This window comes from Colobus angolensis, unplaced genomic scaffold (genome assembly GCF_000951035.1).
Source record: "Colobus angolensis palliatus isolate OR3802 unplaced genomic scaffold, Cang.pa_1.0 Scaffold98, whole genome shotgun sequence".
Classification (NCBI taxonomy): Eukaryota; Metazoa; Chordata; class Mammalia; order Primates; family Cercopithecidae; genus Colobus; species Colobus angolensis.
The window spans coordinates 9049945-9056037 of NW_012123820.1; the positions used below are offsets into that span (position 1 = coordinate 9049945).

At 37.0% G+C, this 6093-nt stretch overlaps 1 protein-coding gene across 5 annotated transcripts in view; it reads right to left on the minus strand.

Annotated features, from left to right (window-relative positions):
* ROBO2 (roundabout, axon guidance receptor, homolog 2 (Drosophila)) overlaps positions 1-6093 on the minus strand; it is a 1384675-nt gene that overhangs the window by 17708 nt on the left and 1360874 nt on the right. The gene's annotated exons all lie outside the window — the stretch shown is intronic.

Sequence of the window (6093 nt, forward strand, 5' to 3'; positions counted from 1 at the left end):
GAGGAAAATAAATTTAATTTTATGTTTAAAGAGCTGTAAGTTGTGAAGATACTCAGAAACATTTTTTCTTGATTTTCTAGCAAGTCATTTATAATTTTATATATTTTCTTAGACAAAAACAAACAGAACATAATCTACTTAATAAAATTAATATTACAAGATTTATTCATGTTGGTATACCATTAATTCATGACACAATAAACTACCAAGTATTGCTCATCCTATTTTTGTTAGAAGATGGGCAAAAAGTATTTGTAGGAAACTAATTTAAGATTTCTAAATAAATCAAATACATATTTACATAAAAGAGATGAAAGTCAAATGCTATAGACCGTTTATTTATTTTTTCTCTAATATTTAAGCAACTACAGAATAGTTAGGAGTGTTGCCCTGATGCAGTATTTGTAATTTTAGTCAAGGGGCCAGGATACAATGACACGGATTCATGCACTTTCAATACCAAGAAAACAGAAGCTGAACTGGTTAGAATGATCTGAGAAGTTAAAAGGGTGTTAAGTGTAGCAAAGAAAGATAGAGTTTTGATTCTGGTTGCCAAAAGCACAGAGATACACTTTTTACTTTTCAAACAAATTCCCTTGACACAGGCCACTGCCAGGAAGCTGAGATAACACCAGCAACTGAGCCTCTTCTGAGAGAATCATTTCTGGGTTAATAACCACAAGTCAAGGACCAACAATCCAAAATGAAAGAAGAAATGATGCAGTAGGCTTTGCAATGTAATGCTGTACTAGATAAGAAAAAAAACCAAAGAAATTCAGTGAGGGGGTCACAAAAGAATATGAAACTCTGGAACTGAGGATAGTTTAAAAACATCTGAAAGCTCACTCCCAGTCCCTTCCCTGTGCTCTTTTCTGTTTTCTAAATGCCTGCTCTTACTGTAAAATTACAAATAAACATCTCTTTAATCTTCATCTTATTTCAGTCCTAAACTCCTCCTACCTACTTTCATTCGAATCTCTTCTGTCTTCCTCATTGCTTTCTGCACTATCTTTGTGAAGCACCTACACATACGTGTGTTCCTCTGTTTAAAGCCTCACCCAGCTAGCCAATGCCATGTCCAAACTGCCAATTAAGTATCTGCAACTCTTCAGTATCTAGCCTAGCCTGCTGATACGATGTGGCTCTGCATCCACACCCACATTTCATCTCCAGTTGTCACCCCCATGTGTCAAGGGGGGGCCTTTGTGGGGGCGAGTGGATCATGGGGGCGGTTTCCCTCAGGCTGTTCTCATGAGAACTGGTTCGGTAAGTGTCTGGCATTTCCCCTGCTCGCTCGCTCTCTCTCTCTCCTGCTACCATGTAAGACGTGCCCCTTTGTCTTCTGCCATGATTGTAAGTTTCCTGAGGCCTCTCCAGCCATGCGGAACTGGGAGTCAGTTGAACCTCTTTTGTTTATAAATTACCCAGTCTCCGGTAATATCTTTATAGTAGTGTGAAACCAGACTAGTGTACCTGCTGTGTATTAGTCCTCATTCATTCTCTTACAGCCTGTGTGTCTCCTTGCTCATTTACATAATATCATCTTTCATTCTTTAGACAGAGATATTGCCACGAACGCTATTAACCACTGAAAACTTTAAAGTCTAAATTAAATGCCATTTCTGTTATCACCTTAATTCTATCTTATTATAGGGAGAATCCATCTCTCTACCTCCTTTGGTTTCCAAACACTACACATAAACTCGCATATCAGTTCTATCTATATATTACGGTCGGCTGCACATGTGATTCCTCTCCTAGACAACGGAATTCTGGAGGTTAGGAACTATTTCATATCTATTTTCATATTTTTCAGGGACATTTTACATTAGAAATCCAATAAACAGTAGGCATATGGAATTAAATGCATTCAACTTTTTCATTATTCTATAATTCTGTGTATGACATTATTTGATGTGTAACTTCTTAGCAATAGAAAGAACTTTCTCATAGGAACTCTTAGAAAGTTTATTAAATAAGGAATATGATGATACTATATAAATAGTATACATATATGTGATATATACATGTGTGTATTGGTTATGCTTTGATACACTTAAATATTGATATTTAGCAATATCTTTTAAATTAAGATAAAAAATTTACATTAAGTGGCAGCTTACTTTCTTTGGAGTGTAACTTTTCCATCCATGTTTATCCATCTTAAGGCACTTGGCCCAGTGATTTGTTTTCTAAAATTTTTATTCTTCCACCATAACCAGCCTAAAAATAGTTGAGTTTCTTTGGTTTCATGTCTATGTCTGCTTGCTGTGTAATTCCAGCCTGAGGATCTAGCAGAGTGACACATTTGGTCTCTGAACCTATAAAACTGATTGTGGTGCAGCTATTGAGAGGTGAAATCAGTCAATCCTGCACTACAGCAGTAGCACTGAAGAAATTATATCCTGTGAGACCTCCGAGCAGACAATCAGCCTAACTTTCTGCCTCAAATAATCCCATTTATCTCCCTGCGGTAACTTGCCAGTCCTTCATCGGAGCATTTCCACACACACACTTGTGATACTCTGAACAAAGGGACTACTTCCTGCCTTTGTGTCTTTGCTCTGCCTCTCTCCCAGCCTTTAGTGCTCCTTGTACGTCCTTAAAACTCCCAATTATTCAACAAGTTTTCCCTGATGCTTTTTGTCTCCCTCTGGGAAGAGAGAGTAACATGGAAGACAGGGCTTCAAGTGAGTATTGGTAAATACAGAAACAACATCAGCTATTCTTTCTTTTGTACTTCTTGTAAGAGCAAAGAGACAAGAGAGATGACTTTAGAATTCAAGATATGTGGCCACAGATACTTGGCCATATCAGGCAACAGGAAATCTCATGACCCAATGCGAAGAGACGGAAGTGTCTCACGTTAGTGTAGTTGTGTTTGCCTTCAAAATGGAGGGCAAGGAACATAGAAAGAAATTTTCTCTCTCCTTCTTTTCATCTCTCCACTTCTCTGTCTGGTCTCTTCGACATCCCTTCCTCTACAGTTTGGTTAAGATGTATGGAATGGGCATATCTATGGTGAATATTTTTAAAAGACATTTGGCCACATTCCATAAATCAAGTAGTATATAAAATATTAAAATTCCTTCTGTAAAATGGCTAAAATATATTGAACATCCACTGAGTTTACCTCTTAGTGGCCTTTCTAAAAAAAGGAAAAATATTGAGATTTAAACATGAACAATGAGCTGAAGATCTAGGTAAACAATTACCCATCTAAAAAAGGAGAGAGAGAGAGAAGTAAAAGATAATGAATGAACAAAAATAAAAATACGAATTCGCAAATTTAAAAGTAAGTCACTTTTGTGATAACTGATTTTTCTTTCATAAACGTAAGTATAAACATGAAAATTAAAATGAACACCAGGTGAAACCAATTCGGCTAGAGGCTTCTTACAAATTATAAGCACTCCATACCAATTTGACATGTTTTAACCCCAAACATAATCAATACATATTTAAACGTTTAATGAAAAATGAATTTACGTCAGATAGCCAAATTTATTTGTGTTTACATTTTCAATCGTTCCAAATTTCCCTGATTTGAATTTCAGAAAGGACACAAAAAAATCTCAAATGTATTCAAGCTGTTAAAGTAGTCCTGCACATAGGACATTAAGTTGTTGCTCGAATGTTACTGAGCAGTAAAATACCATGATAAAGTGGCATCTTGCTGTGTCTCTATTACATCTTCAGCACTAAAATTAATTTATGATCAGTCATCAATTCATTTACATGTCGTTTTATGCTAAATCTTTCCTTGCTGATAAATGCTTATCCTTAGATCCATTAAGCTAAAGTCTGTGCTTTATAATATGACCCTGCTAATTGTTGCATTACCATTTTTATGAGATACAAACACTAGCCATCCCCCATTTTTTTCAACCAATATTTAATCTATGAACTTTTCCTATTCAATGTTATTTGTCTATCTGTTAAGTAAAAGCTGCAGCTACAAACGTCTTTAGACGAATTAATCCAAATATTGACCTTTGCCTACATGTAGAAAAACATGTCAAATCTGCAGAACTTCTTCTTTCACTCAAACATTTTGAATATGCAACAATTCTACCTGCATGCCTCAGAGAGTAAGGAATGTGTAATCATCTCTAATCCCAGCACTTTGGGAGGCTGAAGTGGGAAGATCACCTGAGGTCAGGAGTTTAAGAACAGCTTGGCCAACATGGTGAAACCCTGTCTCTACTAAAAATACAAAAAAATTAGCTCAGCGTAGTGGCCTGGGCCTGCAATTCCAGCTACTCAGGAGGCTGAGGCAGGAGAATCTCTTGAACCTGGGAGGTGGAGGTTGCACTGAACAGAGATTGCACCACTGCACTCCAGCCTGGGTGACAGAGCGAGACTCCATTTCAAACAAACAAACAAACAAACAAAAGAAAGAAAGAAAGAAAGAAAAAAAGAAAAGGAATGTGTAACACATATGGAAAGCAAAATAAGCAATTAAAAATATCTTCATTAGGACATACGATGCTTGATACCTTGTTTCACTCAGATAAAAATTACATGTGTAATGTCCCCCTTCCCCTTTTTATCTGCTCAATTTTGAAATACATATTTAATTGTTCTTTAAAGACATCAAACCTGTTGAAGTAGTCTAAGAAATTAATTTGATTATTGTGGCATTATCCCTGAAATTTTCCTTAATACTAAACTTATTTTCCTTTAAGTTTTATAGAAAAGCAAAGTTTCAGGTCAAATATTTTAGTGGCCGAGGCTCTAAAAGCTGTGTGGTTGAGTCAGACGGTGAGGCCACCAGGTTTCATTGTTTGCATATTGACTGCTGTGGGAGTTCCAGTACAAACCTCCAAAAACATCAACTAGAAAATATAGAGCCATGATTTCCTTTCAGCTGTGGGATTCATGTGGAGTCCAGCAGTCGAGGAAACTTTCTACTTGTCTCACTGAACAGGACACAATCTCAGTCTTCCTTTTTGTCATCACTGAGGCAGTTAGAATCTCTGCTACACGTTGAGGACATTTTCCCCCTGCACTCTCTCCTACTGCCTTCTGTTTCGTTTTTCCTGGTGGTGTCATTAAATTCGGGAAATAATTACCCTTGACTCCCACCATGGAAGTTACAGAAAGAAGTACTGGAGCCCTCTCCCCAACCGTTACCCAACGGTTTGGCATTTAGGAAGAAATTACAGGCTTATTCCTGAAGACAGAAACAAGCCTTTATGTTTACTTTCTAGCGCAAACAGGGTCCAGTGAGCTGTAATAAATAAGTATGTTGTATTTTATTACAATCAAACAAGTGTGCATTATGAGCATAGATTACGAAAATTATTAAAATGAGGTTCACTGCAAAAAGTGCTGCTAGAGCTGAATTTTGGTAGCATGGGTCACTATAAATAAACACAGAACTCAATGTGAAAAAAATACATCACAAAAGTCACATCTGAAATTAATATCTTGATCTTGATTAAATGCGTAAGGAAAAAGGACTCATGTTTCTAGAGAGAAAATTACATGTGCTTGTATACATATTTATTCATGTGTGTTTATATACACACACTCAGCTCCACATATTAAGCAACAAACCAGCATATTATTGTCCTCTTAAATATACCTATGCCACAGATCAGAAGAAAGTTGTGTGTTCCCAGAGCAGGGATCACGATAATTTGTCTTTAGAGTAAGACTGATCGATTTTGAACATTCTTATTCCATTTATCAGGTGGGTAACCTGGAAAAAGGCTTTAAAACCCTCGGTGACTCAACTTTTTAGTCTAGTAAATGAAAATAATACTATTAGTAGGGTTGTGAGGATTAAATGGATTAACATACACTAAAACTTTATAATAGGGATCGGCACACTTTTTCTGTAAAATGACAAACACTAAGTATTTTAGAAGGCTTTGCTGTCCCTGTCATACATTGTTTGTTTGTTTCTTGTTTTCCCATAACCCTTTCAAAAATGTGAAAACGCATTCTTAGCTCATGCGACCACACGAAATACAGGCTACTGCTTAGAAAGATGCCTTGCGTGGGCCGGCCGCGGTGGCTCGTGCCTGTAATCCCAGCACTTTGGGAGGCCGAGGCGGGCGGTCACGAGGTCAGGAGATCGAGACC